The 25,172-nt window shown below is 40.4% G+C and overlaps 1 long non-coding RNA gene across 2 annotated transcripts; it reads left to right on the forward strand.

Moving 5' to 3' along the window:
• Nucleotides 1-306: 306 nt before the first annotated feature.
• Nucleotides 307-8,377, forward strand: LOC117819370. Of its 2 annotated transcripts, XR_004632545.1 has the most exons (4): nucleotides 307-436; nucleotides 7,727-7,770; nucleotides 7,836-7,975; nucleotides 8,120-8,377. It is a non-coding gene; the product is annotated as an uncharacterized LOC117819370 (long non-coding RNA). The 2 variants fall into 2 exon arrangements; XR_004632544.1 differs by having other exon boundaries at nucleotides 7,727-7,975.
• Nucleotides 8,378-25,172: the final 16,795 nt, after the last annotated feature.

Genomic DNA, 25,172 nt, shown 5'->3' on the forward strand with positions numbered 1-25,172 from the left:
CTGAGAGCGTGATCCGTCTGACTGATGATGCCCTGAGACACCGTGTGAGGCTTTGGCTGCATCACACATGGACGACACATGAACATATATCACTGCTTTTATTGGGCACAGCGAAAGGGCCGTCAGAGGTCCATGTCAAGACATTCTGTTCACTCTCCTCCCCCTCCTCCCTCCTTTCTCTCTCTCTCTCTGTCTGCTATGTGATGCTTCCTCACTCTGCAGGATTAATAAATGACTGGATAAGAATGGGGAGAAATAACAAGCTGGGTGTTGTTGTCATCATTGTTGTTGTTGTGTGCTCCTGTTTGTAGACCTAGCTCGGCTGGACCGTAGGTGAGCCTCCTGCAGATATGGAAACTCTAATTAAGCGCCACATCTGCACGCCTCATGGGTACACGGCTGTGGGAGAGGAAGAAACAGACACTGGCAGAGAAAGGTGAGAGAAAGTATCTGATGGGATTGAGTCTGGAGGTAAAATGAGAGGGGGGGGGGGGGAATAAATGAGTGACCAGGAGGTTTAGACTTGGAGTGGGAGATGAGGACAGCTGGGAAGAGAGAGAAAAAGTGATTTCCTTTTTTTTTTTCTTATGGAGTCAAGGTTTCCTGGTTTGTTAGTTTATCAACATCCTGTCCATCCTTGACCCGCCGCTCATACACAGACCCTTAGACTTCCTTCGTGTGGCCTCTGAGTCCAACATCTGGTCCTCCTCCGAGCACAGAACCAGACAAATAAGTCGCTGTTACAATTGGCAGGGAATCATAAAGCAGATTGAAAGCAGGCCGGTGTGGCCCAATTAGATTTCTGAGCAGACACTGTGCTGAAAGATTCAACCCAAGAGGTTACAGGAGAAGATTTCCTTCTTTGTTTATCAAGTGAAAGATGATTTTCTGATGATTTCACTCGAGAGGACAGATGGTTAATGCTTTTACGGGTGTGCTAACAACTTCGCTTAACTTATCCTTCAACACTCAGATCTGGGATTCCTCCATGGGGAACAAATGAAGTTACTGATGTTCTTTTTTTTAACTTGTAACAGAAGATTTCAGTGTTATGATATTTTATTTTGCCTTTTAACAAGTTGTTCCCAGAAAATTTTCAGGCCTGCTCCCCCAATTAATTTGTGCATCATGAATATCATTTGCAATCTTATTCCTAAAAGGAGCAACTTCAATTTTATCCACCACTTTTTTGTCACATTGTCAGATTGCTACATCAGTGTGTGCTCTCTTGCACTGGGCGATTCTGTATACACTTCATATGAAGCACGAGAGCTTTGTTTCACAAATCAATGACCCTGCTGAAAGTATTCACCAAGTTTCTGCTTTATAGACGTGACTGGGGTCGACTGTTTTGAAGAGTTGTTTTAATTTGTTGGGTCTCATACTGTTAGCTCAACCCTGGTGTTTCAGTTTAACTTGTGACCCTGTTAACTGACGACTTTCTGTGTCTGTGGTTGACGTACTTGTGGAAAGTGTGTGAATGTTTAGCAAACAGTGAAGGCCAAATTCCAAAAGATCCATGACCGGTGGTTCTCCAATCCGTCACAGCACCGGATCTGATAGGTTTCCATTCTAGTCAATGTGTTAACTTCCACTGGATCCGCTCTGTTGTGTTCCGGCAGGTCAGAGCCCTCCGGATCAGATACACAAGACTTCTATTTTTGCCGGATGTTGGAACATGATTTATCCATCTCAACAGAGCAGATGGTGCGGGACAGGAAGTCAGTCACCAAAACAAAATGAGAACATCCGGTTAATTTTCAGAATAAAACACTCTGTGTTATCACCAGATCGTATTTCACTTAACTACAACAACAAACCAAAGTCATGATGAGCGGAGCCAGGCCTGGAGTCAACAGGTCAGAGGTTTTCAGAGGGACCAGAAAGACAACATGGATGAGGAGAGGAGGAGGAGGAGAATCCTTGATTCAGTAATTACCACGGGAAAACCTCGGTCACATGACTCCAGCTGCCCGGTGGGCCTGCTCCGTGCTGCGTTCTGAAAATGCAGCTGGTGAGTGTTGATGGATGAAAGAGCACAGAGCCGGACCGAACACGGATCTGGTGGAAGTTACAGTGGCAAGGAAAAACTTCCTTTAAAGCTGGGGTTGGCAGTCTCGGAAAACTAGCATGAATTTGAATGTAGCATTTCCTCAGGACTCCTCAGGATGCACGAGCGCCGCTGACTTGCGACCATATGATGGTGACTGATTCAAAACCGGTCCTCACCAAAACATTATCATAGTGAAAGTTAAAAACACAAACAAACATGGCTGCTGTTAGTACTCACAACTGTCATTCTAGCATTATCCAGTTGTACCAGTGACACGATATCAGGAGAAAAGTTATAACACACATATAATACTGTAACAGCTCTACTGTTTGTTAAACATGTTCAGTGTAGATGTTCTTAATTCCTACAGTGTTGACGGTTAGTGAAGGCATCAGGAGAGGTGTAGAGTGTGTGAGCGGGAGAGAGGAGAGACAAGAGGAGAAGTTCTTCATTCATTCAAACATTGATTGTTGCTTTGTTGGTTAGCGTGATCACGGCCGACAGTGACCGGTTATTAAAGTTCAACGTGTTCACGAATCGGCTCGTCATCACTACAGCGTCTGGACGGACGCTACAATACATCTACATTTTCTGTAGGACTTACTAAATGTCATTCATTCTTCTGCTTATCAGAGCCCCCCGTGGTGAGAGCTTGAATGGTTTAAAATTTTGGCACCCAAAAAAGGCTGATTGGTTGGTGTTTTCCCAGGTTTACTCCGGCTGTAGATAGCAGCTTTTCTTCGCTCTGTTTTAGGAACACATCATGTATTGATTGCCATCAGGACATAAAGATCATTTTAACCAGTATAACAAAAAGTGTATCTAAATCTGATTACCAACCCCAGCTTTAACAGGCAGAAACCTCCAGCAGGACCAGACTCATGTTAGACAGACGTCTGCTGAGATTGGTATATCAACATTTAATCTCTGAAAAAATACTGTTATCATCAATACTGGTAGATTGCAACATCTGTAGTATCTACAATCGCAGTCATGATGATATTGAGCGTAACATCACTTCTTTTCATGCAGTATTGTTCAGTTATATAGCTCTGGAGTGGATTGCTACCAAACTGGTGTCTGGTATAGAAGTATAAATATATATTAGTGACCCAACAGAAAAAAAGTTAACATTTAAAATAAGCTCTAGTTAACAAAATAAAATAGAAAATAATAAATAAAATATGAAAAGTAAACAATTAAATTAATATGACAGCTTTTCTTCATGTGGTAGGACAGAAAAACAGATGTCATCAAATTTAGCATCCAAAACTTCATCTTTTATCCTCACATGAAATACATCTGGAAGTGTCTTTCCAGACAATGAGTCCTCCTCTGGTTCTCATACTCTCCGACAGATTATTTGTCACAGAGGCAAACGATTCGGGCAGATATTTACAAAAAGGCAGAGAAGAGAAACAACAATTATACTTGTGGTGACAACCCATTGTTTCAGACGTCTTTTATTACAGCCTGTGCGTGCTTGAGGTTTGGACAACTGGTTCTCAGTCACAGAAGATGAATATACAGCTCGAACATGAGAGTCTGATCTGTGTCATTTTGCAGAGTTAATCTTTAGAGGACAGAGCCATCAGCGAGGGGAACGGCTAACCTAATTACAACATGTAGGTATGTGCTTTGAAAGGTGCTTTCTCTGAAACGACAACTATCAGTGCGTCTGAACAAAGCTGACCCCCGCTCGCATTATAAAAGGGGGCAGGCTGAGCCGTTTCAGAGGAGGCGTCTGGATTGTTTTCTTTTCTCTTTTTCACGCTTTGTCCCAAGACACAAAAACGACCCAGCACAATGACTCGTGACGTCTAACAGCGAAGTTATGCCGCAGTCACAATGTGGAGCTAGGTGGTGAGCAGAGCAGATGCCCCCATGGGGTCAGCGCTGGTTTTTGTCCCCCAGTGTCCCCACAACAGAGGGAAGGTAGGGCCATAAAATTCCTCGCTGCTAAAGGAGACATTCCAGCAGAGGGAGGGGAGCGCCAGGATTTGACATAATTTAAAACGTGGTTGTCATATTCTGAATGGAAGCCCCCCGCGCCCCCTCCTGAGTGGAAACCATTTATTTTCTGCAGCCTCTTACGTAAACACGAAGGCTCTGCTAAATAGATTTGTTTAAGAACAATCAGACTGGGGGCACAGAGGTGACTGTAGTGTGTTACAATGCGAGTGTGAATGAAAGGGAAGCAATAAGGGACAAATTTGCAAGGATCAAAAGGAACTAATTTATTTAGGAGCGCCAGGTTTATGATGAGGGGAAATAAAATGAGCCCAGTGGTGACAACATGACGAACACACTGGCCTCAGATGATAAGACATTCAGATATGTACAAATCATTTTTTTTATATTTTTGTAGTTTAATGTTCGTCATGAGCTCAAATCTGCTCTGGTCCTGTCGGAGACGGCTTGCATTGGAATGTAAGAACTGAAAAAGAACCACACTTCATCTTAATTTGCCTTTAGAATCAGGGTTTAATGATGATGAAGAGGTCTTTGGTCAGTGACAGCCATCAGGGCTTTTGAGCACTGAGGACAAAAACGCTGAAATGTAATTGTGATCTGTCAGTGCAGAAAATAGTGTTGGTGGGCACAACCGCTAACACCGGACTTCCACCAGATCTGAGTCTGACAAAATGCGGTTTGTCTCCATGTTCTGGAGCAGGACTGCTTGAGTCATGAGACCGAGGGTTTCCCGCGGTAATTACTGAATCAACGATTTTCCCGCCCAAATGGTGAGCCTCTCCTCATCCATGTTGTCTTTATTGGCCTCTGAATTGAGACCGGAGGTTGCCGCTTGGTCACAAGACGCTGTGTGTCCTCTGAAGTTTCCCTCTACGGCGGCTGTGAATCAAAGCAAACCCAGAAGTAAAACCCTGTTTTTTAAACTCTAATAACTAAAGACAAAGAAACTTTTCAGGAAAAAGAGGCCTTGGACACAAAACAGTCAAATACTACATATCACTCCAGCATACGGATGTGAGAAACATTCGTACAACGTGTATTTATTTTTTAAGGTTTGACTGCTCCCACCTTCAAATGAATGACTCCAGGCCTGGCTCCATTCATCATGATGGTTTATTCTTCTAGTAAAGAGAAGTAGGATCTGGCGTCAACACAGACGGATTTTTATTCTGAAAATCAACCTTATTTTTTAACCTTGTTTTGATGTTTTACTTCCTGTTCCGCCAAATCTGCTCTGTGCAGGTTGATACAAAAAGTAACCAGCATGGTAGCACTTAAGATAAGATATAACTTTATTGATCCCTGTGGGGAAATCCGGTTGTTGCAGCAACCCAGGCATAAGTACAATCAAGAATAAGTTTCAATAAGTCAAATTAAATAAGTATGAATACGACTGATAAATAAAGATATATGCAAATGTTAAAAGTGGTTTAAATAGTAGTAATTACAGGCAGTATTAAAGTGGTTCAGTAGTGAAAGCTTGACATGGTGTGATTATGGTTCAGTTATGACAGACAGTATGTTGTGGATGGTTACATGCTTTCTCTATTTTTCTGTCATGTAATCAGGCTGCTGTAACCAACGTCTAACATGATAATGCTAAATAATGTTAAAAAGATAATCTGATACCTCTGATACCTGGTACCTTGTTTAGCAGCTGTCAGGTATTTTTAATGCAACAATTGTCTATGGCTGTTTTCAAAAATACCTGCTATATACTACCACATAGGAAAATAAATTTAGAGAGGAGATCTCAAAAGTGTTTCATTTATGTCTCCTAGACAACAATGAGATCTGTTTGAAAGCAAAATGAGACTACAGCTTATGTCTCCTGTTTCTCATTCTTGCCTTCAGAAAAAAAAGTTGCAAAAAGTCTCAGCTTAGTCTCCCTTTCAGTTCAAAAGGAGATCTCGTCAAAATCTGAAATGATTCTCAGGTATTTCTCAAGTGTTGTGACTCCTTTTGAGCTCAGGTGGAGAAATCAGGGAGCTCTTTCAATTGTCTGGTGGCCTAGCGGTCTAAGCGCCCCACATACAGAGGCTACAGTCCTCGTCGTAGGGGTGGCCAGTTTGATTCCCGGACGGTCGACCATTTCCTGCATGTCTTCCCCCCGCTCACTACTCCCCACATTTCCTGTCTCTCATCAGCTGTCCTGTCACATGAAGGCAAAAAGGCCAAAAATACATTTAAAAAAAGAGAAGAAAATGAGCCATTAATGAGATCTCTCATTTAAGTCTCAAATAAGACTCATGTCATGGTCTTAACTATTTCTCCTAGTGAATTTTAGGAGAAACCAATGAGAACAATTTGAAACTTGAATGAGGCTGAAGTGAGAATCTCAATTTTGTCTCCAGAGACTTAGAAGAGAAAGCTTTGAGCAGTAAAATTTTCCTCTGGGACCTATTAATGGCATACTGTGTTTGAAGGTAGTATGTAGTATGACTGTTCTGTTTGATCTGTTATGCAGGATGCTGGGTCAGGTGCATAGACTGTAAATAAAAATGGACAGCGTTGCCACTGTAATAAGCTCCACCCTACAGCGTAGCGTCACAAGACGCTGTGTGTACTTTAAAGTTTCACTCCACGGCGGCTGTGAATCAAAGGAAACAGGAAGTAAAACCCCATTTTTTAAACTCTAATAACTAACGAAAAAGAAACTTTTCAGGAAAAAGAGGCCTTGCACACAAAACAGTCAAATACTAACTACATATCACCACAGCATACGGATGTGAGAAACATTCTTACGACATGTATTTATTTTTTAAAGTTTGACTGCTCCCCCATTCAAATGAATGGGGAGACGGATTTTTTGACCTATACTGCAGCCAGCCACCAGGGGGCAGTCACACTGCTGAAAGCCTCACCACCAGCCACCGGAACCTCTCCCTTGGTCAGGTGTCGCTGGATTTCAGGTTTCAGGTTTCAGAAAGCGGAAGTAAACAACGGCCAAGCTGATAGCTAAACTGCTTCTTTAACATCCACTTATAATTTAAAAAATAAACAAGAAGAAGCAGAACATTTGTGCTGTGCATTGGGGGAAACAGCACGTGAGGTAGACTGGTTTGTTGCATACTGAGAATTTTTCAGACATCCGGGTAGTTTTGGCATATTGCTCCGGTTCACATACTACATACTGAATTTTGGCCGAATCAGTGCATACTGCGGTTTTGAAATCAGCCTGTGTCTTCTGTGACTGCCCATGATCTCATTTCGTCCTCCTTGTACATCTCTAGCTGTGTTGTAATGAAACAAAGCAACATTACTTCACACTCACTAGAAATCTTTCTCAGCCGCATAAAATCTGTGAATTTTGGCCTAGTGGCGTGTTTTAGATAAGGTTAGGGTTAGGACAGAAAGGCAGAGGGCTGTAGTCGTCTGTACATGGGGCGCTGCTTTATCTGCTGAGCTAAACTGGCGCCCCCAGATTTCCTCCACAAAATTTTATTAGGGTTCTTACTTCTTTTTTTTGGCTTTGTCTCCTTCTTTTTTGATAATAAGCTCTCATGATGATGACAATCCTCATTTATGCAGGGTAGTAATGTTGATTGCTTGTGTAATACTAATTCATTTTGAATTATTTCACTAGATATCTCTACAAACATCAGTAAAAGTAAAAAAGAATTGTGTCATTCAGAAGGTTTCTTGTAGAATATTTCACTTTAAGTGTATTTCTCTCTTCTTTTTCTCCTCCATGTGAAGAGATTCACTAAAGAGCGTCTTAAACCGAGTCCGGGCTGTAGCAGGTAATAACTCTTTACATCATTTTGCATTTTGTTTCCATTTAATGAGGAGATGAATGCTCTCTCAGCTCAGCCCCTGGTGTCCCACATTCCTCGATTCCCACCATCTCTCTGCCGTTTCTGGGGAAACAGACCCAGCGGAGCTTCTGACGGTCTGTGAATTTCAACGACTCTCAGCAGCAGAGGATTTGATGAGACCCTGGCAGAGGTTTGCAGCCCCCACACAGACACGCTGACCAACAACAGCCTCAGAGTGGCTGAATTAATCTCAGAAACAACAACTGACACTTGCTGTTTTCTGTCTGTGTGTCTCCACATCTGCACTACTCTGACTGATGCCTGTTGGGTTTAGTAAGGCTGCAGTGGGTTGAGGAGGCGTTTCTTTGGAGGAGACTTCAATCAAATTAACCCCAGAGTGACGTCAAAGTGCCTCCGCAGACAGACTGTCAGGATTTGGAGGGAGGCCAAGGGGGCCAGCGGGAGCTCAGCTACTGTTTCTTTCTGCTGTTGAGCTTTCCAAGCTAGCTCTGAGTGCTCAGGATAACAGAGGCAGATTTATCACTGACAAAAACTAAGTGTTTAGTTGTTTTGAATAAACTGGTTGTTATAAGTCTGCCTTACTTTATGTGGTGTTTGCATAAATGCTTTTACACAGATGAAGTTCCTAACAAGTAAATTAAGTTCTTTGATTTGAATCTTTTGACTCAAAAACCAGGATTCTCATTTAAATCCTGTGAAACCTACTTTGGCTGTTTATGTCTATATCTATACAACATTGCAGAGTCTGCACATTGTAATAATGCTAAACATTGAGGCTTAAGACTATCGCCACAGTCATTGTTTGCATCTTCATCAGTTTGCATTAATTTGCATAAACAGCCTGAGTAAAAAAACATCTTTACTAGTTTCTTAAAATTATTTTAAATCCTATTTCAAGAAACTCAAAGGAAGTTTTCTTGCTGCATTGGTAGCTTCTTTACTACTCATTACAGTCAATGAAGTCCTTATTTTTGGGTTGTGATATCTTGTAATAAGATTTATATCTTGACTTGTCAGGCCAGTGTAGCTTATACTCAGTGTAATCAGGTATTTTGGTTAGTAACAAGACAAGAAGTTTATGCACTTTCAACAAAAAGAGATGATCCAACCAAGCTGCAAACTCTTGTCTTAAAATATGAAGCACATGCAGATTGTTAAAAACAGAGGTTCAGCTCGCCTGGCTGGAGGTGAAGCTTTCAGCAGTGTGACTGCCCCCTGGTGGCTGGCTGCAGTATAGGTCAAAAAATGCGTCTCCCCCATTCATTTGAATGGGGGAGCAGTCAAATTTAAAAAATAAATACACGTTGTACGAATGTTTCTCACATCCGCATTCTGTGGTGATATGTAGTTAGCATTTGACTGTTTTGTGTCCAAGGCCTATTTTTCCTGAAAAGTTTCTTTGTCTTTAGTTATTAGAGTTTAAAAAACAGGGTTTTACTTCCTGTTTCCTTTGATTCACAGCCGCCGTAGAGTGAAACTTCAGAGGACACACAGCGTCTTGTGACCAAGCGGCAATCTCCGGTCTCAAACGATGAAGCCAATGCGGAAGTGCGCTTGAGGCCGGCTGCAGAAACACCAGAAACCACATAGACATGAATGGGAAAAAGACAATCTTTGCAGCATTAATAAACATGTTTACAGCCTGTTTCAAAAAAGGGCTTGGCTCTATGAAGCTAATCTCTCTATCTGCACACACTGGCTGGTGGGGTGACTTTTTTTCTAACCTGACAGTTCAGAAGATATTAAGATTACGAATTTTGCCCAAATAAGGACATGATTGACGTGAGTCCCGGTCGGGAACGCACAGCTATTGGCTTGAAGGCTCACACTACGTCACACTCTGCCTAGTTGAGTTCCGTATTTCCAATATGGCTGCCGCCGTCGATTTGGCTTCAAAACAGCTCTCAGAAACAGATGGGTGACGTCACGGATACTACGTCCATATTATATACGGTCTATGCTTGTGATGCTACGCTGTAGGGCGGAGCTCGTTACAGTGGCTTCACAGGCTCTGGCTGCACAATGGTGGCGCCCAGGAGAGGGATTTTTTGGCTTCAGAATCATAAAACGGGAAGAAGCAGAGCAACGCTGTCCATTTTTATTTACAGTCTATGGTTAAAAACTGCAGTTCATCGAGTGTCCACTTGAGGCTGGCTGCAGAAACACCCAAAACCACATACACACCTATTCAAAGAAGACGATCTTTACAGCAGAAATAAACATGTTTACAGCCTGGTTCAAAAAATGATTGTAGTCTGGACAGCTAATTTCTCTATCGGCACTCACTGTAAGGATGGGGGGATTTTTTTATAATGCAGCAGTTCAGAAGATATTGAGAATACAAGTTTTGCCTTAATGGCTGACTTGACTGACAGCTGGGAACACTGTAGCTGCTAGCGAAAAGGCTAAAGGCCCACCTCTTTACCTCACACTAGAACCACAGCAGTTAGTTTGAGTTCAGCATTTCCAATATGGCACCCGTCTATGATTGGCTTGGAAACAGGGCTTCAGAAACACATGGGTGACGTCACAGATACTACGTCCATTTATTATACAGTCTATGATCCAACACATGACTCATCAGTACCTACTGATTGTCTTCAAAGGTTATCTTAGGGTCCGAAAGCAACAGTGATGGTGGAAAGTCTTCAGTCTGAAGTGAAATGTAAAAGACATGGTGTAACGAAGAGGCCTTCGTTACTCATGACGGACGGCTGTTGTGTTGTAAATATTGCACAAGGGTTTGGGGCTCACGGCACTTTAATAAACAACACACAGTATTGATGGCACTTTGCACTTTATTAGCGATCTTTGCACAGTACATTTGCACATTGCGTATTTGCACATTTGTTGTTGTTGTTGTTATTTATTGATTAAGGAATTAAGCCGGAGTTAGGCAAACCATAGTGTGTGGTTGAGGTGTAGTTGTCCGGGAGGTTGCTGGCGTGGGGGCGCTGCTCCACCTGAAGAAGAGAGGAGAGTTAGAAGGTTCCGCGAGACGATGTTTAACGTCAGCAATAAGTAATCATGCGTGCAGTGTTTATGAATATGTGCGTGGTTGTATTAACGTTAAAGTGTGCCAGGGCGGTAGTGCAAATAGGTCGAAATTGTTTGTTTGACTTACCTGGGGTTGCTGTTCTGTGTCCCCGAGGAACGGACACCCAGATAAAGGTTCCGGGGTGGGACCAGAGCACAAATTGGTCAGGGGGGAGTCTGAATTGAGCGGTGCAGGGGAATTAATTAAAGGGCATGTTTTAGATGTATTTTAGGAAATGTGGGAATTATGAAATGTGGTTAATTGGTGATATAAAGTTAATGGAGAGCAGAATAAATAATTTGTGAACACCTCCAGATGGTTTGGTCCAGGAGGCCAATTAGTGCCACACTATAAAAGGTGCCAGTTATAATCTGTCTGTGTCGTTGTTGGTTGGTGTCTGATGTCACTGTGGCTGTTTGTTCAATAAACCCGTTTGTGGTACACCTGAACCACCACCTATGATTTTATTCGTCATGCCTACGGTATCATCCAGCCGCTAAAGGGTCATTCTAACACATGGGAAACCCAGACTAAACCCCTGACAGGCTGCACAGAATACAACTTCTGTATGTTCTGCTCAACTCAAGACATGTAGAAGCCTTAAGGTGCGCTCGTATTATCTGAGCCTGTGTGTTTGTTCATACTGGACCTCTACGTTGAGTACGCTGAAGCAGAGACGAATATATACCCCCAGAAGATCAGTTCTAAGAGCATAGGGAATAAAAACAGACTGAGAGTATCAGAATAAACCAGCAACAGATCAGCCTTGCAATGCAAACATGAAGCGCTACATCTGCTGTATTAATGATGGAGTTTAAAGGTGACATATCACGCTTTTTTCATCAATATATATTGGTCTAAGAGGTCCCCAAAACATGTCTTTAAAGTTTATGCTCAAAAAAACACTTTGAAATCAGATTTTGGTCTGCCTGAAGAACCCTCTTCTTCAGCAGTCCTCAGAACAGTCTGTTTTCTCTCTGACCACGCCCCCTCAGGAAGTGGATGTGCCCTCGGCTGTCCAGCACGTTGAGCTAATGTTTACATGTTGGCTGAATATACACGGCTGCTCACAGATCACGTTACTTCAACCCTCTGAATCTGATCCAGAATCTGATCCTGACGGAGAGGCGCCTGCAGCAGGACCTTTCTGAAGGATTGGTCACAGATTTAGTGTTTCTTGTTGTTTTATTTGTCAGTATGTCGACGTGTGTCTTGGTACACAGCTATGAACATGTAGCTATGTGGCTATGCTAACTAGCGCTAGCACTTATCCATGACAAATAAAAATCATCCACTAGATCTTCAAATCTGCAGACGTGGGGAGTAAAACCGACCTTTGTGTTTATTAAGACAGCCTACAACTAGCATGCCTCCCTCCTAAGCTCCTTGTTAGCACACATGTGTGCAGGGAATGAAAAACAGAGGAGGGGGGATTCAGTATTATTTTATACAGTCTATGGGCTGAACAAGCTCCGAGCTCTGACTCCGTTACAGACCGGATATTGTTGTGACGTAACAAAAACACGGAAGTCTGAAACGGCTCGTTTCAGCACACATTTACAGAAAGGTGGAGAAATCAGAACAGGGGCAGAATGGATTTTTTCATTCTTGGGGGGTTTGTAGACATGCCAGGGAAACATATTTCAGGTAGAGAACCATTAAAAAGTCCATTTTGCATGATATGTCACCTTTAATGCAGAGGGAGTGAGAGGATTGGAGTTGATTTTGTGATTTCTGAAGTCATCACACTCCTTTGGTGTTGAAATAAGAGTCTCATATGAGTTTTGCTTGAGTCATTGTTGTGTTATTGTCTTTTTATCCAGCTTCTTCGACTAATTCGTTACACAAAGTCTTTCCCTCCAGAGATTACGTCTCTTATTTAATGATTATTTTATGCTCTCTGTGCGTTTTAAGCCATTTATGCTTTTTATTCTCTGTATTGGTTTATACCGTGAAGAAGGAATTAATGGTGGAACCTGTAGGCGTGAGCAGTGGTGGGAGCTATGGGTAGGCTGATGTTACATCTCTATTTTGCTCCTCTTCTTCTTCTTCTGTTTATTATTCTTCTCATGGGCTGCTTTGTTCGAAAATCGATGAAGATGGAAAAAGTTTTAAGAAGCAGACCAAATCTGCAAAGAATTACTGTGTATCTAAGAAACAGCACTTTGAAAAGAGGTGTATTAACTGTGCTAAACTAAAAAATCTGCTTTCCACTCCTGCAGGGCGTGAGGTCTCTGATTCAGCTCTCCAAAAGTGGCTCACCTGCCTGTGTATTAAAAAACGAAAATGAGGCAGATGCAAAATGAAACAAGAAGGATTTGCATTATAAACTTGGCAACTGAAGAAACAGAACAAAGTCTTCGTTCCGGCGCGTGCCCACATGCCAATTTACTCCAGTCAGCTTAGCTCTAACAACAGCAGCAGCACCAATGTACGAGAGCAGGACAAATGAAAGGCACAGATGTTCTGATCTACTAGTTCAACACAGAAAGATATTCATATGAAAAAATACAACATATGACAGTGAATTCTACAAATCAAAAGTGATGCACGAGTCTTTTATTTCTACAAATTGAGTCATGCAGGTTTGAACTTCTCGATGGCTCTGACAAAAGGAGTAAGTTTGTCTGACAGGGTGCAACAATATGACCAATCATCAGTGCCCCTTTCGACACCATTGACAGTGCCTCAGCAGATGATAAGTTAGTCTCCACCTTCCAGCCTGTACCCACCGTTTGTGTTTGCCTATCTGAATAAGGCTTTGCACATCAACATTTCCACCATGGGTGACTAAAAACTGCAGCTTAGTCTTTACCTGGTGCTTTTCAGAGGAGACTAGAACTCTCCTGGAGCTCCTTGGAAAACAAAATCAGGCCTTTACTGACTTTTGCCTGAAGGGGGTAATGGGCCCGTAATTCATCCAGTTTATCCCAGCTTAAGGTGAGTGAATTCACTGGTGACTATTTACCCTCTGCTATCTGTGTATCGCTAGAGTAACACGAATTGGACTACCTTTGATAAGTACCACCAGCAAGTCGAGCCCATAGGAAAAGAAATTTAGAGAGATCTCAAAAGTGTTTCATTTATGTCTCCTAGACAACAATGAGATCTGTTTGAAAGCAAAATGAGACTACAGCTTATGACTCCTGTTTCTCATTCTTGCCTCCAGAAAAAAAGTTGCAGAAAGTCTCAGCTTAGTCTCCCTTTCAGTTCAAAAGGAGATCTCATCAAAATCTGAAATGGTTCTCAGGTATTTCTCAAGTGTTGTGACTCCTTTTGAGCTCAGGTGGAGAAATCAGGGAGCTCTCTCAATCTAACCTCATCCATTTGTTTTTGTCAGACTCAGTTTTTGAGTCTCAAGTTGAGCTCAGATGGAGCAAAGAAAGAGCCTGAGCTCATCTTTTCATGAACATTTATAGTGCCCTGCAAAATTAAGATTTCAATGTAATTGTCCACAAACTTACAATTCTCATTAAAACATTTGAACCACTTGCAAGATCAGCTATTTAGATGTGAAATGATCTCTTCTTTGACTTCACACTATGGTCCTTCCTTTACAAGTCTGTTTGAGAACAAAACAACTTCACAAAGATTTAGTGGATCTGAGAGAAATTGCAAAAGATGGAGATTTCATACAACAGGTATGACAGACCATTTATTTAATATATGGGCCGCAAAAGGGCTGACCAGATTTAGCCAGATTATTACAATTCAAGAGATTGATTGGCAGAAGCGCTGGTGGCTTAGTGGTCTGAGCGGCTCACATACAGAGGCTACAATCCTCGTTGCAGGGGTCGCCGATTCGGTTCCCGGCCGGTCGACCATTTCCTGCATGTCTATCCCCGCTCACTACTCCCCACATTTCCTGTCTCTCTTCAGCTGTCCTGTCAAATAAAGGCACAAAGGCCAAAAAACATATTTAAAAAAAGAGAAGAAAATTAGCCATTAATGACATCTCTCATTTAAGTCTCAAATAAGACTCATGTCATGGTCTCAACTATTTCTCCTAGTGAATTTTAGGAGAAACTGATAAGAACAAATATGAACAATTTGAAACTTGAATGAGGCTGAAGTGAGAATCTCAATTTGGTCTCCAGAGGCTTAGAAGAGAAAGCCTTGAGCAGTAACATTTTCCTCTGGGAGTGCACCATCATCCTGATTTGATCTTACTGCTTCATGTGAGGATTTTGTTGACAGCCCTGAGAAACGTACACCTCAACCCTCTCAACGTTAAGCAATAAATCGCTGGACTGGACTTGGAGCCCCGGAGCAGCATCTAGAGCTGAAGGACTACCAAGAAAGGACCCTCAACACATGCACACTACAGCCACTGACCTTCAGGAGGCAGATACAGATCTCCCATGAAAGACAAACGTGCCATGTCTGGCTCTGTGCCAACTTCCATCAGACTTATCAAAGCTTAAGCTAGTCTGTATGCTCGACCCACCCCCAAAGCCAAACCTCATTACTTTATTTAAAGACATTTGAGTCTCTTGTCACTCATACTGGAGACTTTTTGAACTTGCACATTTGTGGTGTCTACTTCTGTCTTAGGTCTGCCTTTCTTTGTGCTGTGTGTTTGCACTGATGCTTTTAAACAAATGAAGCTCCTAACGGGTAAATAAAGTTATTTAAATTGAATCCTCCGCTCACACAAGATGAAGCTAAAATATGCAATGCCATCATGGAAAAAGAAGACCCTGTATCTGGTAGGAATCCAAGTTTTCAGTTTCTGTTCTCTCTTTAAAAATGTTCTTCTTGTACATTGATTGTCCCGTTTTTACTCCTCGTAGTTATGTGCTTTTAAGATGCACTTCAGTTCTCATGAGCAGCCTCAGGCTGCTGCCATGTGCAGTTTAGACTTTCACTAATGAGGACTTACACAGGTGTTTAAAATTTACTTTGTTAAACAGAATGCTCAAATCCCAGAGTACAGAATGCTTTTTCTTTCTGTGTGCAATTTGAAAATAAAGGTGAAAACGGTTGAATTGATAAATATTTCATCGTATACACCCTCATAAACATGTTTACAGGCTGGAGGATGACAAAAAGAAAGGGTACGGTCTGTTCTTCAAAAAGGTCAAGTATTCAGCAGTTTGTTTGAAGCAGGAAGAAATATGAAGTCAGACTAATTAGCATAATCATTCTATAAAGTACAACCTGCGTGGCACTCAGGTATTTATAGCTTTCTCCTGCCGACATTAATGAGCATCTTCAGACACACTAGCTTCCTTTGCAGATGCAGGTTAACGTCACCAGAAGTCAAGCAGACTTCTTTAGTTTTGCTGATCTCAAAGAGGATCAGTGAACAGAGAAAAGCTACGGCATTATGAGAAAAGAAAAAACTGAAATGATTGTTTTTGGAGGAAGGAAGGTTAAAGGTTACTGCTCAGCTCCAATCTGCAACAATGAAATGTTCAAACCAAGCCAGAAACCTTGGTGTAATCATAGACTCAGACCTTAATTTCAGCAGCCACATTAAGACAATTACAAAGTCCGCCTACTATCACCTTAAGAATATATCAAGGATTAAAGGACTTATGTCTCAGCAGGATGCAGAAAAGCTCGTCCATGCATTTATCTTTAGCAGACTAGACTACTGTAACGGGGTCTTTACAGGACTCCCTAAAAAGTCCATCAGACGTCTGCAGCTCATACAGAATGCTGCTGCTCGAGTCCTAACAAGGACCAAGAAAGTAGACCACATCACTCCAGTTCTTAGATCTCTACACTGGCTTCCTGTCTGTCAGAGAATAGACTTTAAAATCCTGCTGATGGTTTATAAAGCACTGAATGGTTTAGCCCCAAAATACATTGCTGATCTGCTGCTACTGTATGAACCACCTCGACCTCTGAGGTCATCAGGTACTGGTCTGCTTTCAGTCCCTAGAGTCAGACTGAAACATGGTGAAGCAGCGTTTAGTCATTATGCACCACATATCTGGAACACACTCCCTGAAAGCTGCAGGTCTGCTCCAACTCTCACCTCTTTTAAATCAAAGATTAAGACTTTTTTATTTACCACTGCCTTCCTATCTTAGATTATTTTAACTCACTTTAAATTAAAATTTTAATGTGATTTTTAATATATTTCTTATTTTCCTTTTCTTTTCTGTTTTATCATATTTGTCATTTTAATTGTGTTCTTTTCTGCCTGTCTGAATGTCTCCAATGCTTTTAATGTTTTAATGTAAAGCACATTGAGTTGCCCTCGTGTATGAAATGCGCTATGCAAATAAAGCTGCCTTGCCTTGCCTTGCCTTATGTTATTAGAGATTTTGTGCGCATGTTTTTCTTGCTAGTTATGCAGATAAGTTGCCGCCAATAACATGGAAATCAAATTAAGAGATATAATGACAAATACTTTCTTATGTGTCTCATGAAATGCAGTTACTCCTTTGTTCATGTTTTTCCAGGGATGCTTCTGTTACTCACCATCTCCTCTTGTTGTGAAAATGAACTAACCACCATGGTGTGTGTTTCCTTCATGCCCTGCCTTGATTGCTTTAACCTGAGCTCGATCAGCACCGCCATCTCAGTGCATTAAGTCGTCAACCCTGCACTCTCGACCCACCTCCACTCTGTGCCCTCACGTGAAAGGTGCGCCATCCATCCTTTTGTCACTTTGTAAATAAATCATTGCACTCCATTACGTTCCTGCACTGAAGCGGGATTATCGGTCATCAAGGTGACTTCTGGGTTAACTCTCAGCCTTCTGGGTCGACTTCTTACTTGGGTAAATATATGGGAACTTGTGGGAAAACGCCCTTCTGACCAGCTCAGTCTCTTTATTGCGGAGCTTTGTGAGCTGATCGAGAGAGGAGAGGAGGGAGAGATTTGACTATTTTGCTTGATTTTACTCTTAAAATATTAATAAAAGTTATAAAATGTGCCTGATTGATATCATCCCTCAACAGAGACTGAAGAGGCACCTCATTTATATTATTTCCATAACTCTTTTTTTAATATTCTCAGAGCTGTCACTGAAATATTACATCTTACTATCATACACACCACACGACTAAATTCAAGCAGCTAATTAATTTAAGGGAAGAACGGGAGTCATTTAGTCAGATCATTCTGCACTAATGATGCAGAGGAGATATAAAAAGCCTTCATTTGCACATTCATAATGTGGCTTTCTTCTGCCAGTCCTTCATTCATTCTGCAAACGCAGCTGCAGCGATTTTAATCAGATTATGTGTTCCACTTCTTCATACTTTTTAATATCATAGTTTGCTCTGAGTTAGTAAAATATGAGGATCTGCAGGCAGCAGACTTGTTTATGTTTGTGATTGGTTATATGTAGCTAACTCCACCCCCTGTGTCAGATAGGCTGCAAGATGTGAAGGTAGGTTAAGAAGGTAAATAGATAAAAAATTGTTTATCAATGGAGCATTATCTTAGCTCTGTTTATGATTAAAAATATATTTATATTCAAATAAAACTAAACATATCACGCAGATGTAGTTAGAATTAATAAATAAATAAATAGATTGATATGTTAAGAAAAAGGTAGATAAATGAAAACAAAAAAAAATAGATTGATCAGTTAATAAATAGGTAAATAAACTAAATAAATAGACTGATAAGTCAATAAATAGGCAAATAAATGAAAAAGTATTAAATAGATTGATATATTAATAATTGGGTAAATAAATGAAAACATAAATACATTGATACATTGATAAATAAAATAAATAAATAATTTGATAAGTTAATAAATAGATCAATAAAATTGAAACATAAATAAATAGATCTATATGTTAATAATTAAAAACATAAATAGATAGATGGATAGTTTAATACATAGGTGAATAAATGAAAACAGAAATAAATTGATGGATAAGTTAAAAAAAAATAGGTAGATAAATTAAAAAATAAATAAATAGATTGATAAGTTAATAAATAGGTAAGTAAATGAAAACAAAAAAAAATGATAGATTAGTTAATAAATAGGTAAATAAATAAACACATTAATAAATAAATAAATAAATATATAAGTTATTATATAGCCAAATAAATAAAAACATTAATAAATAGACAGATAAGTCAATAAATAGGCAAATGAATGAAAAAGTATTAAATAGATTGATATATTAATAATTGGGTAAATAAGTGAAAACATAAATACATTGATACATTGATAAATAAAATAAATAAATAGTTTGATAAGTTAATAAATAGATCAATAAAATTGAAACATAAATAAATAAATCTATATGTTAATAATTAAAAACATAAATAGATAGATGTATAATTTAATACATAGGTAAATAAATGAAAACAGAAATAAATACATTAATAAATTGATAAACAAGTGAATAAATATAATACATAAATAAATAGATCTATATGTTAATAAATTAAAACATAAACAAATAGATGGATAAGTTATTAAATAGGTAAATAAAAAATAAAAAATTGATAGATAAGGTAATAAATAGGTTAATAAACTGAATAAATAGATTGATAAGTCAAAAAATAGGAAAAGAAAAGAAAACAAAAATAAATTGATAGATAAGTTAATAAATAGGTAAATAAATAAAAACATTAATTAAAAGATCTATAAGTTAATAAATTGTTAAATAAATGAAAACATAAACAAATAGATTGATAAATTGATAAATAAGTAAATAAATATAATACATAAACAATTAGATCTATATGTTAATAAATAAAAAATTTAACAAATAGATGGATAAGTTAATAAATAGGTAAATAAACTGAATAAATAGATTGATAAGTCAAAAAATAGGCATATAAATGAAAACAAAAATAAATTGATAGATAAGTTAATAAATAGATAAATAAATAAAACGTGAATTAAAAGATCTATAAGTTAATAAATTGTTAAATAAATAAAAACATAAATAAATAGGTAAATATTTATTTAATAAGTATCCTAAATAAACGAAGGGTCAGCTGTTAAACGCAGATTCCTCTCAGCTGGCCTGAAGGACATAATCAGCCTCTCCAGGCGCACGTTGTGCAGGTGAGGAGGAGCGCGCACAGGTGAAGAGGAGCAGGGTGCCTCGAGGGTAAAACGCTGCGAAAAACTTCTCACGAGGAGAGTTGATCCTCAGTGGAGCTCTACGGGATTGGACCAAGAGGCAGCCGGTAAGATGCTGGACTTGTTTGTGCTTTCAGAGACTGAAGTGAGAGCTGCACGTGGCGGTGTAGGCTCGTGCACGCGCTGGTTCTGAGTGCTGAGGACGCTGGTGTTGTGTGTCTTTGTTGTTTATCGACTGGTTGTTTGTCAGTCTGTGGTAAGAGTAAATGCATAATCATGAATGAATAAATATTTGATTGAATGTAGTAAAAATGTGAACATTAAATTACACTACCTTGAATTAATGAATACTTCATTGACTGAATAGATAAAATTCCAAACATTAAAATCAGCTCATTTATTGAATAATGGAAAAAGCAACATCTGTCTGTAATTTAAATTTCCTCTGATGCTGAAAATGGAATTGGGTTGTATTTATCTTGATGCTGCTGAATGTGTTTCTTTGTGATGTTCACGCTCTGTGCTGCTTGGTTTCATTATGCATATGATTTGAGGCAAATGCTTTTCCTTTCAAGGTGACATATCATGCAAAATGGACTTTTTAATGGTTCTCTACCTGAAATATGTTTCCCTGGCATGTCTACAAACCCCCCGAAAATGAAAAGAATCCATTCTGCCCCTGTTCTGATTTCTCCACCTTTCTGTAAATGTGTGCTGAAACGAGCCGATTCAGTTTTCAGTGTTTTTCATACGTTACAACAATATCCGGTCTGTAACAGGAAGTCAGAGCTCCGAGCTTGTTCAGCTCATAGACTGTATAAAATACAACTCAACCCCTCCTCTGTTTTTCATTCCCTCAATCAATCAATCAATCAATCAATCAATCAATCAATCTTTATTTGTATAGCGCCAAATCACAACAAACCTTATCTCAAGACGCTTTTACAAACATAGGAGGTCTAGACCACTCTATGTCAAATTATGAACAGAGACCCAACTTCAAGACAGAGTAAGACTCAGTCTGACCCCACCTTAAACCATCATGAGCATTGCACACCGCAGTATTTAGCTAGTTACAGTGGTGAGGAAAAACTTCCTTTTAACAGGCAGAAACCTCAGGCAGAACCAGACTCATGTTAGACAGCCATTGTAGTGGCTTGCTTCGCCAAACGAAACAAACACCTATAAGCCACTGAGGGGCTGCTTTACCGGGACTCAGTTGACGCGTCCTCCTCGTCAGGATGAATGAATGAAGTCCGCTCGTGCATTGACATCAACGGGTTTATTAGACACACAATATACGCACAGCCGATCAATCCACACTTGCATCTAATCGAACTTGTAGAATTACAGGCTTACGTCTATTGTAGACAATACGATGACAATGATGGAACAAGACGGAACGAGACGTTCGAGACGATCGAGACGATCGAGTCGGTCAAAAACTGTTTGCTACCCGGTAGGCAGCTCACCTGCCACTGATTGGGTCTTCTTCCCTATATGCTTTCTAACACCTGGTTTGACACACCCCCCACCTAGTGTCCACACAAGTGCATCAAACACACAAACAGTCCACACATAATATTGACACATATATGGCTCTAACAGCCATCATGCCTCGATTGAGTTGGGTCTGGAAAGACCGATAGAGGGGAGTAAGAGAGAGAAGTGATAGTGATGAGCCGAGTAGTAGAAGCTGTTGCAGCTGGAGTCCAGCACGTCCACAGCAGGAGGACGTCTACGGCAGCTCAGAGGAATCTACGAGACAAGGGAGCTCAGGGTACCTGCACACGTGTGCTAACAAGAGCTTAGGAGGGAGGCATGCTAGTTGTAGGCTGTCTGGGGTTTTACTCCCCACGTCTGCAGATTTGAAGATCGAGTGGATGATTTTTATTTTTCATGTAAAAGTGCTAGCGCTAGTTAGAATAGCCACATAGCTACATGTCGTAGCTGTAGCTGTGTACCAAGACACACGTCAACATACTGATAAATAAAACAACAAGAAACACTAAATCTGTGACCAATGGTTCAGAAAGGTCCTGCTGCAGGCGCCTCTCCGTCAGGATCAGATTCCGGATCAGGTTCAGAGGGTTGAAGTAACGCGGGTCTGTGAGCAGCCGTGTATATTCAGCCAACATGTAAACATTAGATCAACGTGCTGGAGAGCCGAGGGCACATCCACTTCCTGAGGGGGCGTGGTCAGAGAGAAAACAGACTGTTCTGAGGAGAGCTGAAGAAGTGTTTTTTTTCAAAGTGTTTTTTTGAGCATAAACTTTAAAGACATGTTAGACCAATATATATTGATGAAAAAGAGCAGAATATGTCACCTTCAAAAAATAAATACACGTGGTACGAATGTTTCTCACATCCTTATGCTGTGGCGGTATGTAGTTATTATTTGACTGTTTTGTGTCCAAGGCCTCTTTTTTCTGAAAAGTTTCTTTGTCGTTAGTTATTAGAGGTTAAAAACTGGGTTTTACATCCAGGTTAGCTTTGATTGACAGCTGCCGTAGAGAGAAACTCTATAGCAGTGGTTCTCAAACTTTTTGGGGCCAGGGACCCCTTACAGGTGAACATTTTCCAAGGACCCCCTCATAATTGTAACATAGATTAAGCACATGCTTACTTCCATTTGCACTATTAGATGCCCTTGGAACTATTTGTATTGTAAAACGTATCAATGTAAATACTTCAGACCTGTACCATAGTGATAAACAGATAACACTTCAATTTGAATCAAGTAAATCCCACTTGTATCCTTTAAAACAGAGGGTCATTTTATTCCTTGTGGACTCAACATGACAGCATTTATACTTTTCAAGTAATTGATCTTAAAAGCTTTCAGAAAATTAACAGTAGCAAGACTCACATATCCCCTCGGGCCACTAGATAAGAAGCCTTCTGCTCTTTCTCTGAAGTTGTGGTCAGGTTCACCATCTGTGTTTTCTGGCGGATGTTCTATATTCCTCGCTCTATGGGCACAATATGCTGGTTTCATTGGCGCAAATGGTCCTCATCTGTATACATGCTGTTTTTAATGACACAGCACAATTTCATAATTTATTAGAAATTTATCCTAATTATTTCACGGACCCCACTTTGAAAACCACTGCTCTATAGGACCTCGGGACGCAACACTGTAGGGTGGAGCTTGTTACCGTGGAAACACATTTCCTACTGCACAGACCCTGGCTGCAGAAAATGTACAAGATGTCAGCGTTCTGGTACGGGTTATTTTGGCTTCAAAACCGTGCAATAGGAAAAGATGCTGACCATTATATATACACAGTCTATGATGATGATGCATGACTGCAGTTATCACAGGGTATTATGAAGTATTGGCTGATTCTATGAGAGCAGTATTGAATGTCACTTACATGAAGATGGCTCCGGCATTTAACGCTCATTTCAAAGGACCAAGATGTGTCTATGCTGTTGTGAGGAAAGCTTTATCTGTGCAGCACCAAGCAACACACTGACAGAGTTTGCATCTAGCTGGTGATGTATAATTTCCAGGAGGCGGTGGAGACCAAAGAAAAGCTTAAAATGGAGCGAATACTGGTCTTAAATTCATGACATGCACCTCTCAAAGCTTGATTATGTTGCAAATGCATATGAGTTGTTTGCATAAAGAAGTAAACAATGGGATCTTTTCAGAGCGTGATGCAGGATTTTTTTGCCCCCTTGTGGCAGAAATGCTTTGAATTCAAATTTAATGTGTTGGATTGTTCACTCAAGTGTTTTGACATCACAGTGACAACAGATACAAATAAAAACACATAAATAATTTGACTTTTTCTCATCACATTTGATTAACAGGGAATTATTTTTGACCCTGGTGATGGTTTTAGGGTGCAGTTTCTGTCTCAAGAGCGCCTGAACTCTTGTCAGAATATATTTTCCTGATGAGGTTTCAGTTTTTGAACACCCACCTTCAAGACCTACCTCCTGCAGCCTTCAGTGGCTTTTTCTTTTGCTGAGTGCAGACTTCCTCCGCTGTGTCACACAAGCCTGTGAAACAATTGTGGATAATGAGAGTGCAGCACTGCTCTCTCACCCCCTGTCTCCCTTTTGGCTTTCATGGGTCTCACTTGAACAGAAAAAAGCCCAGCGGAAACAGCCATAAACCGAGCCCAAACTGTGAAGGAGGTGAATTAGTGGCCCCCATGTGGAGTTCGAACTGGGTCATGTTGGCTTGTCTGATCGTTTTACACGTCACCTCGTAAATAGAAGATGAAACAGACTACCACCCAGGCATTAGTCATCTTCCAAAGATGCTGTGTTGTGCGTTTTCTCTCCTGCTGTATGACACGTGTTGTCGACAAGTTGTGTCGGAGCGTCTTTGTGAGCCTGTGTGTGTGTGATGTGGTTGAGTGAGTGGTCTTTCCTAGAGTACCACTACAATAGGCCCTCTAACTGATCCCGCTTCAGACGTGGACTGCGAGCCGAGGCAGCAAAGAGAGCACAATGATCCTGCAAAGAGACGTTTTCATGGTGTTATGGGCACAATCAGATTATCAAGCTTTGACACTTCAGTGGAAGATATTTGTCAGCGTTGGTGAACCAATCTAAAGAAGTGATGAAGCATGGAGCAAAACTGAAGTTGTAAACGTACACAAAAATATGGTGTGTTTGCAGAAAGAAGGGTAAGAAAATAGCCCAAAATGTATCTTTTAAATTCAGATAGACAAGGTGACATCTCCGAACAGCAAATGAAAACCTGAGAAATACAAAGATTTCAAACTTGCATCATGTCATTAATGGCGTCAGGCGTGCAGTCCTTGAGACGGTGTATGACATTGAAGAAAGGGATGCACTATCATGACATCAAACATTGCATGGACACAATGTTAAAGAACATGAAAGAAAAGATCACCTCCACTTTGCTTTTTTGTGTTTATACATTAAAGTCTTGGATGCATGGTGGTGCATTGGTAAACCCTGTTTCCTCACAGCGAGAGGGTTCCTGATTCGGGTCAAGCTGCAACCACAGGTCTTAGAATATGAAGGCCATGCAGAAGTGCTAAAAACTGCAGTTCATCGCGCGTCCACTTGAGGCTGGCTGCAGAAACACCGGAAACCACATACACACCCATTCAAAGAAGACGATCTTTACAGCAGAAGTAAACATGTTTACAGCCTGGTTCAAAAAACAGTTGCTGTCTGACTAGCTCATTTCTCTATCAACACACACTGTACGGGGGGTGAATTTTTTATAACTCCGAATTTTGGAAGAGATTAATCTTACAAGTTTTGCCCAAATAAGGAATTTGCTGACTTGATTGAGAGGCGGGTGCCCTGTAGCTGTTAGCAAAA

Source organism: Notolabrus celidotus, chromosome 9, assembly GCF_009762535.1.
Source record: "Notolabrus celidotus isolate fNotCel1 chromosome 9, fNotCel1.pri, whole genome shotgun sequence".
In the NCBI taxonomy this organism is placed as follows: Eukaryota; Metazoa; Chordata; class Actinopteri; order Labriformes; family Labridae; genus Notolabrus; species Notolabrus celidotus.